The following is a 13297-nucleotide window of genomic DNA, read 5'->3' as shown; positions in this document are numbered from 1 at the left end:
ATACGGTAGGACCTCGATTTAACGCACTGATTGGGGAGGGATGTTCGCTATTAACGCTAAATCGAATGAAATCTTTTAGCGTGTTTATCCAAAAAAATCTCCATAAATGTTTTACGACAGAAATTTCGTTCGTTAAATCCGAAATCTTTTATATAGAGGTCCTGTAAATCCTAAATCCATTATATCGTGGTTACAACAGTCTACTGTATTGTGTGTGAATAAGTAACCGGTGAATAATTAATTATTTAATTTTGCTTCATAGAATTATTTTTAACAAATTACAAATAAATGTTTAATTATTTAGGGAAAATATTATGAAAAATTATATTATATAATAATAATAATAATAATAATAATGATAATAATAATATTTATTCGTTATTTATTCCAATTTTCCCTATTGACTATGTATAAGGATTATATAATTTATTATCTAAATTATAAATTACCCGGTGTGGCACTTACACTTTGCTGTGGCCTTAAGCTATAACATGTAACAGGCCCTTCTCTTTTACCCAGTAAAGGAGAAGGGCCTGTTACAAAAATACACGTAAAAATATGATGTCCCTTGTTTAGCTTACGTGCATGTAAATCAAGATACGAGTAATTAATATTCGAGTATTGTAGAGAGAATATAGGGTGGTCTATAAGTCAGTTAATTGTGTTTTATGTTTCGGGTACGATTGTGAATTGTAGACAACGTGTTTTCGTGGAAACGTCATAAACAACGTGATTAAGCGCTTAAGATTTGTGTAAGACAGCAACTTACGTGTTAACTGACTTTTGACCGCCTTGTATTATATAAGCTTATCTAGGTGTAGGTTTTATGGAGGGTGTTTAGTTGAATTCAAGGCCGAATTTAGACTTACTGTAGCGTATAAAATGCCCTTTCCACTCTCATAAAACAATGGAAACACGGGCTGTAGCCAGAACTGTTTTTTTGTTTTTTTTTTAAATAATACAAATTCAAATATACTTTTGCTTTCAATCAATAAAATCTTTCTATAAATAAATTAAATTATTAAAATTCTTAATTTAAATTTATATTTTAGCTTTTTTTTCGGCGAATTTTTAAGGAAAATTCAATTCTCATGACAGATGATTACCAGGAATTTAGTTACTTCCTAAAAATTACACAGCTGTTATAAATTATTAATGTTTATTTAGAATGTATGAATTTCATATTCTATAATTAAATAAATAAATTATCATATATATAAAATCTAACACTGATTATATTTCTTTCTTTTATTATTATTTACAGGGTGACTCAAAATTCACTTATCCCTTCCTGTTCGTGTGTTTCAAACACAGCTGTGAGTATGAATTTGTTTTGTCTTACAAAATGTGTTAAGTGTAATGACACTATCGTAGGGGGTCGTAGGGCCGTCAAGAGCTGCATGGGGCCCTATTAATTCACTAAGATTTAAATTTAGGTAATTTAGGGACCATTAGAGTCCTAAATTCCTCTCGACGGTTCTGAAGTCGAAGGACATGCCATTTGATCCCCCCTTTCTTAACCTTTCATAGGGCACGAATATGTATCATTTCTGTTTTAAACCGCATCATTTTAAAATAGTTTACTCTCCTTCATCAATTATAGCAACAGAAAATATTTTGTGTGTCCGTCTGGCTGTCGTAACCTTATCTCAAGAACTATTTGTCATTGTAAAATATGGCATTTCGTTTCGGCTGGTATGTGTTTGAATTGGCCATAAAATCTCTTTTCGTGTTCTTCTGTCATTTTCGAAAAACATGGCAGCTAGTTAAATTTGTACACAGCGCGTTGGAATATCGCATCGCGTATGAAATAACACAGGGACTGTATTTTTCTACAAATAACTATTCTTAGAATCCCTTCCCGTTTTATTATTGCGTGAACCACGCAATTATTCAGAAAAGTGTTGGTTTTTTTAATGCATAAAATTCAATTTAAACAAAAATTCCTACAAAATAACATACAAATAACCTCCTTCCTAGTTTTTATGCCTCCATCAATGGCCGTTGTTAGCAGGTTTGTCTGTAATTTTACTTAAATTCAAGTCCGTTTTGCTGTAAAATTAAAGGATATTAGTCGATATAATGAAGCATTTAACATACCCAGCGTGTGAAAGACAGACGTTTCAGAGGTTAAAGGTCCGATTTACAAATGTGATAACTGATAAATGACGAAGACAAGTAAACAAAAACTTAAATTATAATTAGAGATTGGTAATTAAGCATACGAATTGTAATCGTTTAAAACTGAAACAGTGTTAGTAGAGCTCTTACATTATTAAAAATGTCTAATTGAAGAAATTTAAAAATTCATTGAAAATATCTCGAGTAAACCTCATGAGGAAAATTCGAAAGAGGAAAGTAGAAAATTAAATATATATATATATATATATATAACACAAGAATATCTTTCTAATGTTGATCTCATTCCAACATCTCTGAATTCAATAGGATTAATTATAAATGCGTTGGTTGTAACAGAGAAAAGAAAGATCGATATGAAAAATAATTTAAAATATTTCACGGAATATTTAAATAAAAGCAAGAATTTATTTCAAATGGTTAAATAGTGATTATTTATTAAATATTTGCATTGTCGTTTCAACAGGATCATTAAACACGCTTAAATAAACCCGATACACCTTCCCACCAAGTTTGAAAATGGAAAGAATTACGTTGGAAGTACTGTACGTTGAAAGAAATAAAACAGGGACAATGAAAGAAAATAATAGGAAAGATCAAGGAAAGAAAATGGGGGATAGATCCGGACACTGTGGATAGATTTACGCAGCAGAAGAACAGAGAATGAACCCCAAGAGAGTTGTTTCGAAGCTGGGAATGAGGAACATACCAGGTGACACGGTGGGAGTAGATGTAGTAGATAAGTTCAATTTCGAAATATTGCTGCAAACGTTATATCGAGTAAGAGAATGGCAAAACAAAAAACATGTGGATTTAGTGATAATATATCAATAATTTACCGGTTTCGTCCGGATGGGACTGTTATATTACAATTGGAGGGATTCCCCCATATGGTGGGGGATGATACACTTCCAACTGTTACCGCTTCTATTTCCAATCTCGGATGAGTATTAACAACGTAAAATTATAATATATTACTTGTATAAAATACATTTGTACATCTCTCATTTAAACACCGTAATAGCTTATTATAAAATATATTACAACATCGCTTTAATGAGGTAAAAGCCTTGTCATTATGTTGCATAATATTATTCATACGATTAATTTTCTTATTATTAAACCTTTTGGTTTTATCGTTAACATAAAGACATAAACGTTATACTCTTTGCAAACTCCCTTCCTTCTACTTTTAAATTTGCATAATTTGAGTTTATGCAAATTAGACGTGGAAGTAAACGTTGCGTGCCATTTGCCGTGGAAATTATTTATTAATTTCATGCGAAATTGTCTTCTTTAATGCGTATTTTCTCTCTTAAATCCGAGAAAAAACGTAAGAGTTTGCAGTCGCAACAAACACTAAAAGCAAAATTGGAGACTATAAGGTTTGTTGCTATGGGAACTTTCGCATCAATAATTACTTTTCATTCTACCTTTCTATATACATAGAGGCATTTCCCTTTCACAAATAATAATTTTTATATTTTAAATAAATTTTTTTTTCCTTTATCGTAACGTAAATAAGTAACTATTGTCTTTGAAAAAAGCACGTATAATGCGCACTTTTATTTATTTATCTTTCGTCTTTACAGTTCAATAACTCGAGTTAAACCACAAGACAAGAAAGAAGTCGAAGGAAAAGCATTGAAAGGAGAGGAAGTGTAACGTATTTCCTTTGATTTATTATTATTATTATTAATAACAATAGAATAAAGCAATTATTTCCTAGTAACACGCACCTCCATTACGTAAACAGAAAATAATTATCGTACACTTTAAGTATTCCAAATACACTAAAAAAGAAAAAGGAAATGAATTCATGAAAGGATTCGATTTCTCACAAAGCTGTAATTGTTAAAAGATGGGTCTACTTCTAAGAAAAACGTAATGGATATTGTTTTATCTTTCTATATTTACATAAGGGGGGTCGTTGTTTCTAAAAAGGACACCTAAGTAAATATAATGGAGTGGTTCAATAAGAGAGGGTCTATGACGGAAATCCTAATAGAAATGCAATGATCTTCTCCTGTATGATACTGTCGAACTTCTAAACAACGGTCTCTGACGGGAATATAAAATATAGCCGTTGTTTGGAGGTTATTCTGATTTCATTATTGTTCAAAATCTTCCTGAAAAATGGCCGCTGTTGCAGGTTCGACTGTACAATACTTGTATCAAATAAAGGAAAATATAGTAATTAATTTACCGTGTTTTTCCAGCAATCGTATTCGAACTGTGATTAATAATACACTTCCCATAAATTTACTGAATATTGTATTTTTATGTAGGATTATTAGGAGCTTATATCACAGAAAATAGTAAATAACTTTCGAATTGTCTGTAGAAATCAGCATGTAATCTCATAAACATCCGTTCGTATATCACGGTTCTGCAGACGTTCTACTGCTACACAAAACAATAATTAGATCCATTTATAACTTGTTTACTATATTCATTTTTAAAAACGAATTTTAAGTAGGTTTATGGTGCACATATTTACTTAATTTTATGAAAGAGACTGAGCAAATATCATTCTGTATGCACCTTTTTCAATAGAGATAACAGAGAAATTTCTGTAAAAGATATAAATTGTATAAAAACACGAGATAATAAATGATGTAAATATAACAAAATAATCGATTATTACTTTCCCGGATGTTATGTATAATAGAGGAAAAATATGACTCTCAAGATTTTTACATTTTTGGGCTCGGTGGACCTTAAAACGTCGAGAAATTCAAAACATTTCGGGGGTTTTAGTGTATATATAGATGTGTTTACATGTGGGGGGCACCATTTTGTACAGCTTGATAATTCCTGTGCCTTTTGTCGAAAGTTTCTGAAATTTTGCAGGGAAGTTTGGGTATTAGGGGCATCGATGCTATTAAATTTTGGAGGGTAAAGGTCGAGAGGGTAGGGAGATAGAGAGGATCAAGTGTAGTATCTGCAGTGGGGTCGAGATTTTATCCCTTATTGCCATTTACAATATTGTTATATATATATATATATATATATAATATATATATATATATATATATATATATATATATATATATATATAAAACTCATCACTACCATTTTATAATTAAAAAGTTTTCAAAATAAAATCTCGTAACAGATGGCGCGCACGCACAATTTTAACTCTTGCCGGGAAAGTTAGGCAATTGGTAGCTGGAAATTATATTTATAATATAAATTAAATCGGTTAGTTGATTTTGTAATTTAGAGTATCAAAATTACAAATGCGTGAGTAAAATAAATATGCCAGAATTGATTTATTACTAGGGAGAAGGAAACATCGTAAATCCTCTAAAATAAGCGTGAATACATTAAAATTTTATTATTAATGTCAAGTCGTGCAACGTTTTAAAATCGTGTTAAATAATAAGAAAAGTTTATGCCGGAATTGTTTTTCTTTCAGACGTTACGATTCGAAGCTAAGACACACGAACGAACAATCGATAAATTTACTTTCTTTATCTTCTGAATAAAAACTTCGCTTACTGCATTTATAGCCATGTTAACGTATACTGTACTTTCTGTATCTTCTCGTGTGAAGTGATAGCGCTGAAGCAAATTGAGAAAATAAAAAATCTGTTGATGCAATCGTCAGTAAATTGGATTTTTTCTTCTTCTTCTTCAATTTCCAGTAATATAACGTAAGTTGTTTTCTGTTATTTAAGTAGTTTTAGAGTTGTTTTTTAAATAAATGACATTAAAGCTATGTTTTAAGAAATTGAAAGTTGTTTTCTGTAAATATTATCTCTCCTCCCACTCTTTCTCACCCTCTTCTCTGTTTAAAACGTTACTTCTAACAAACTCAGTTTTAAAAAACGGAAGAAAATAGAGTAAAATTGATAATTAAAAACGTTAATTTTATGCAAATTTAGCGCCTCCGAAATTGGCACTGAATCGAGTGTGGCGCTAAACCGAATAAGCTGAAATAATAAGAATTATAAATAGTAATGAGGTCTACACCCAAGTTGAGAATTGCGTGATTTAATGATGACAATGTCGTTTACAATAAAAAAAAAATCGTACATTTTGTAACTTATAGATAGTGGAGAGTCAGTAGACAAAGTTTTGCTTATTTACAAAGATGTGGGATTTCCTGGGCCCCCACATCTTTGTAAATATATTCAAAAAAATTAAAGATTTGAATGGGACGAGCGCATTATACACACTGACATACAATATTGAAGAGTTTATTCTTCATCCACAGTGGTACAGGGGGTGAATTTAAGCACGTTCCAACTCTGATCCCTCCTAATATCGGTTCTAGTTATGCCATTATGGATCGTTATCTAACATTTATAGGAAAAATACATTATTGGTGTTAGTTAGGAGTGCGCAATATCGAGATTTGACTATATCTTTCTAACTTAATTGTGATAAATCTTCTATGCCCTTTGACCAAATTTTTCATATTTACTCTGCAACCATGAGACCTGGGCACCCCTGATTTCTTAATAATTAATGAAGGCACACCCCACGAATCACATTCAAAGTAATGATTTCAGAGTATAGTCTTATAGGGCCTCCTAGATTTGAAACCTTACTTTGCGCTTATCTACTGGTGGTTTATATAAATACAGGGTGGCCCAAAAGCCAGTTGTGAAAACCGAAATGCTGTCTTTGCAAAAATTGTTCAAATTAGGTCATGTTTACTCAATACGCGTGTTAAGAAGCTTTTAACAAATCAAGTTTTCAATTCATAATCATTAAACACTCGCCGTTAACTTACTTTTGGGCTAACCTGTGTGACGAATTGCACGTAACGAAGTCGATAAATTAAGTTGTGGTAACGCAGAAACCAAATGTGCAATTTTAAATTATGTAAAAAGAATATAACAGATTACATGCCGCATGAAAAGATATCTATTCATTATATTTATATGTAAAAATGCAGATTAAAAAGCTATTTAGCTAGATTACTCATAAATATTCAATTTCATTAACCTACATAACACAAACTATATTTAAAATTCATTTAGTAATTTAATGTTATTAATTACACGTATCGCAGAAGGGTTGTTATTGATCCTAGTTCATTATATTAGTAGCAACTGGCATTTGATAGACGTTCGAAAATCCTTATCTAGCAATTAAATCTATAGCGTTTTCCTTTAAACATCTCTATATGGTGATTAAAATTTAATCTTAAATGAGAACATTATATATTTCTAACGATAATTATCAATTATAATTTATTAATTAGTTGAAAAAGTCTTTAAATCTTGTAATAATAAAGCTTTCTTTAATTAATACAGGTGACTCATCGCCCACTTAACTATTGTCTCTCCTACCATTATTTTCTTTCCACTCTTCCACCCTGCGGAGACTGTCTTTCTTTCATACTCAGCGTGGGGTCGATCAGGCCCGACGTATCTGGGATGAAGGTAAACATAATAGTGTAGTATATGTCATACATACCTACAAGCTACTCCACATCCTAAACTTGTCACCTTACTCTATAACATATAACAGGCCCTTCCTCCGAAACAAGTAATGATACGTGTAAGAATGTCATGCCTTCTTAAGCTGAAGCTCATTTAGCTTATGTGCAAAGCCACCCCTGTTGGCATCTAGTAATCTGTCATACAATGACACAAGTCATCCTGTGGCGTAGCATAATCTGTACGTATGTACTGTACAGGTACAGACCATTTTACTTTGCTACCTCATTGTATTGTATACTGTAATATCACCCTACATATACAAACATATACACTTACAATTCATCCTACGTCACCGCCAATTCATTCTATCTTATACTTCATACCCAAAATATTCATTAATCAAAAGCTAAACCAGACGTGCCTGTGTATTTAATTTCCATTTTTTAATTAAATTAATTTATTGTTAAAAACTTTAAATACAAAATTAGCTCACAAAGTAAATTATAAAAGATTATCGATTTATAAATATGGTAAACATGAATTAAATATATTTAACTTTAATAACGTACTGAACACGCTAATTTAAATAACTAGGATGAATTATTGATCTTAATCCACTATCTAATTAAAAGTTAAACGACAAATTTCAAGGATAAAGTAGAGAAATTAAATTGTGTAACTCAAATTCTTCAAATATTCTAATATAATTTACATTTTTCTCTATTATGAAGTTAGAAGAAAGCCTGACAGACGTTCTTACGTACTTAACACGGTGGATAACACCACCGAACACTAGAAGTCGATCACGTGGGCTGGTCACATGGAGTTTTCCGAGTTTACTTCACGTGTACTTCACCAAAACAAGGGCCTGTTTCCCATAGAAAGTCCTTCTGGGAGCATCCCCTCGGCAAATCGCCCCCATATCGCGTTGCAAATTCAACAAACAAATAATTCAAAATATGAGGCTATATTCCATAATAATTGACGACACAACAAGCTACATTAATTATCTGTTATTTATATATCTTATGATTCAACAGTATGACCTTTATCTTTAACTGGGAGCCTTAATCAAACCCTACAAAGTACTGTACCTAACTCCCCAGAACCTTTATAATATACGTAAAATGAGGGTAGAAGGCATCTAAATCCGGTGTATTGTTATATGAAAGCTCAATAACAACACGGTAAATACGTATGAATTAAGAAGTGATTCGAGCTCAATTCTTCACCATTTAAAAATAGCCACCCTCTCTCTGTCAACTGTGACGACATTACGATTGCCACGTCATACTACGGCACTAATTTCGTCATAGCAGCAATATTATTTTAAACCTTATTTTAAACCGAACTTCAAGTGCACGTGTCTCAACAAAATTTGGATGAATAAGCAATATTTTGAATTCGGTATGACATTGCAAATATTTAAATTTAAAAACAATTAAGATGTAAAAATATAAGGATATAGGCAACCATGAAATCTGGACATTCCACCCCTACCCCGATTCATCCCCCATATTGCCACTTAAACCAATTTGACCGATCTTTACCAAATTTTTCATACTTATTCTCTAGGACTGTGCAAACACTATAGGCTATTACGAAACCTAGACACCCCCTGATATTTTGTGATAATTTAAGTTTAAAGCATTGTTTAATAATTAATGAAGTGCCACTCGTCCATGAATCATGTTTGCTCATCCAATCCCTCCTGTTATCAGGGCTGCGATGAGAAGGGTTCGAGTTAGCACAATTACGCCAGCTCAAAATCTACTCCGTAAGCGCAGGCCCTTTTTATGTCCTATTCACGCACACGAAAAGGCCCTACGCTTTCGTAGACTCCAAAGAGCCCTAACGACCTCTCTGTCTAAATCTTCCTATTGCACACTATCAGTGTGAAAGAAAACGAAGATGGAGGCAATTTTCACCAAAAATCAAAGTAGTAAGAAAGTACTCTTAGTGCGCATATAAGACGTCTGGTTGTCTGTCCTTCGCAAATGCTGTAAAATCTGATTCTTTATCGAATTATTGGTTTATACATTGATTTTCGATTGTGTTAATTAGAAATCTAATATTGTAAGTTTTATCAAACGCTGTCGTATTGTCAATGCAAATAAAATATTTAGTGTATATAACTCTATATCAATAAACCGATACTAAATATACATTGTCAAATCTGTTTTATGGGTAACAATCAAAGTTATATTTAGTATCGTATAATGCAGTAGACTTTTCCTATAATTTCACTTACACATTAAAATACTTCTTGTATTATATGATATAAAAGGGGGTTCCCGATTATTTTCTTCTATTCACCCCATGTAGAAAGCATATAATCGATCCCCTTAACACTCAGATAGGGGCCAGGTTTTAATAAACTTCTGCCAGAGGCATCCCCCTGTGTTGTTTTGCCGTATCTCATTAATTCAAAACTAAAAAAAAATCCAGCAGAGTTGCGTAACTTTCCCGGCAAAGAAATTGTGACGCCATCTGTTACGAGATTTTACTTTTAAAATGGCAGAAAGTTTCATTTTGAGGGTAATTATTATCAGTCGATATAAATTGCAAACTTCATTTTGACAGAGACAAGTTTAAAAAAAATTTTAAATGATAATAACGAGTAAAATCATTAACTCAGATTTCACTCGAGATACGACACACGACTCCCTCTATCTCCACACCCCGTCGACCTTTAACCACCAAAATTTAATAGCATTAATCCTCCTAATATACAAACCTCCCTGCAAAATTTCAGAAATTTTTGACAAAAGGCACGGGAGATATTAAGCTTCAACGTGGACGCACAAAATCGTGTCCTCCACAAACATACTTAAACACACTAATATACATACATAACCCTTGGTCCATGACTTCGTTTTCGAGATATAAACTCGTGAGACGACCTTATATCTCGAAAACGAAGTCATGGACCCCCATGTTTTATTGCATTTTTGGATTCTTCTCTGCCACTGTAATACTGGTGGGCACAGTGGATAAAACCACTCGATCCACCAGTATCACAGTGGCAGGTTGGTCGTGGGTTGGCACACAACACTCCTGTTCGCTTAAAAATATCCTGTTAAAGTGGCTTTAATATAGCCGAATAAGTAAAACCAATTACATAACTTGTTTCATTTTTAAGCGGGTTGTGTCATTGGTTTGCTTAGCCAGGTGTATTAAAACCTCTTTACCAGGGTAAAATTTAAGATGCCTTCCTGAGTCGATACAGTCAAACCTCTGAACAACGGCCACACAAGGAAAACATTTTAAAAAATGCCGGTTGTTTGAAGGCTTTTCGTATACATTTCTTTTGAAATTTTCTGAAATAATGGTCGCTGTTTACAGGTGGTCATTATAAGAGGTTCGAATTTTTTCTAAGAACATTTTAAGTGTATTCGCCGGAAAATAAAAAAAATAATCTTAAAAAACCTACGTGAATTTTCTATTTAAATACTGCATACCATCGTCCCTCGATTTTACGACCCCGATATAACGGATTTCAGAAGTAATTCAATAATTTCCAGGAGCCTATCGGTGTAGAAATGCACCATTTGTTATCGTTAGTATGCGGAATGCCCGCTAGGTTGCGTTCTACAGTTACACCTATTGTTTCTTTGTTATTTATCACAAGTTATCTGTATTTGTTTTATCATTTATATTTTTAAGTTGACTGTAAGGACTTCGGATACAGCGTTATCAGGAAACTATTTTCGTTCTATTAATTCGTTGTATCAAGGGTCGGTAATATTTTCGAAATGGACGGTGATAGTGACGGAACAGGGCCAGATTCTCATTTATTAAATGAGAATCTGGCCCTATTTAGATGTTACACAGGTGGAAAAACCTGGAAAACTCCACATGTCCGGTCTGTTGGAGAGGCGCGAACCCGCGACCAATTACCACTGTTTAGTAGTTTTAACCACTCAATACTAGGGCCCAATAATCTAATAGAAAGAAGAGATATATCCCTATTATGCTGGCTACAGAGAAATTTAGTAGTCTTAATGCAACTAAATTTGTAACATCTCGGGACACGCAGAAGACATTACCACAAAAAGAAATAATAATAAATTAGCACGAACTCGCTACTATTGCAATTTTGGCGTTGCAAGCAACGAAAAAACAATTTCATTTTATAAGCACGCGTGTTACAACCGAGTTCAAGGTATAAAAGTAGGCATAACTGCTCAATACGCACATTTCCTTTGACGCTATTTTGTGAAAACAATGGCAATCCTTCAGCTGCACTTAGGGAATTGTGGTTTTAAACATATTATTACAGCTATTGTTGAACAGTCAATGGATAATATTACAGACACGTGTAGTGACTGGAGCCTGCAACATTACCTCTAAAAGCAATATTCCATTGTATTTAAGAAGCATCACAGATGATCGTGTGTTCAACGCCTTCCGAACGGAGACTTCACTGAGCCTTATGTCCTAAATTTCATATAGTATGATTATCTTGTGTAAATGTTTTGTTGCTTGCAGCGCTAAAAGTACTGTAGTAGTAGGTTTTAGTATAAATGTTTTCATGGAAATGTCATCAAACCTGATTTAATAGCATATATCTCCTGGCGGCATTGATACGTAGGTTCAGGCAACTTTAATTACGATTACCATGAACCCATTACTATATTCGTGTTACGACTCCATTGTGGAGCGAGCCAAATTCACCATTAGGATACACAACGCTCTCCATGTGTCCGCAAGTCAGTGCCGTAACTAGGGTGCCAGCGGTGCCCAGGCACAAGACGAAGACCCGGGGGAGGCGTAGAAATGACCTGGACCAAGCTTTGGGGCATAGTTACAGAAGTTCGCACCGGGCGCATAAAAGGCTAGTTACGGCGCTGCCGCAAGTAATTTGGATTGGATTCCATTCATGGAATAAGGTAACGCAACAGATGGAGGCCTTTCTATGATCATCTCCTTCAAGAGCCCACCTTGTCAGATCAACCTAATGTCACATTGCCTTATCAATCAATGAACCTTCCCGAAAATCTCCGTAAATCGACGAACCCACTGCAAAATCTTCCATTTTTTAAGCAACAGTTTACATACCAGACCTTATTTCTTTTTTATGCACCGAAAATTAAAGCGAGGCATTACGAATTTGCATGCTTAGGTCGTGACTCCACTAGCCGTAAAAGGGCCGTAAAACCCCTCACCGTAAAAGCTTTTAATCACGTGACCATGATATTTTACGCCTAAAAGCGAGTTGAGCAGTGTTCAACTCGCTTTTATGTTGGTTTTACGACCTGCTCAGGCGTAAAATATCATGGTCACGTGATTAAAAGCTTTTACGGTGAGGGGTTTTACGGCCCTTTTACGGCTAGTGGAAGTCGCGGCCTTAGAAGCCATTTTACTGCAAAAATGCCTGTAACCGATGCGTGCATTATACCGTCGAACATCGTAACTTACGCTACTTATTTCTTAAATTACTACACTACTAAGGTCACATGCACATTTACTTCTGTTAATATTCAAATGTTAGTAGTATAATTGTCCTTCTTACGCGAGTTATTACGCTTAATACACCGTTTAAATGCGAAATTTGGGGAAGAGAAACACGAACGTTTGACCTTTCCACCTTGTTTTTCCCCCTTCTAAAAGTAACCTCACCTCGAAATATTTTAGTGTAATTCTTCTTTGTTCTGCATTTATAAAATTTGAATTTTAAATTTTTAAATATTCGAAATGTACTGGTCTTTCCGCGTGTTTCGATTTGGCGCTGCAGTCGGACGCGGATTCAAAATGGC

The sequence above is a fragment of the Centruroides vittatus genome, unplaced genomic scaffold, assembly GCF_030686945.1.
Source record: "Centruroides vittatus isolate TY-2023 unplaced genomic scaffold, ASM3068694v2 contig_3068, whole genome shotgun sequence".
Taxonomy (NCBI): Eukaryota; Metazoa; Arthropoda; class Arachnida; order Scorpiones; family Buthidae; genus Centruroides; species Centruroides vittatus.
Note: the sequence above shows the minus strand (reverse complement) of the source record.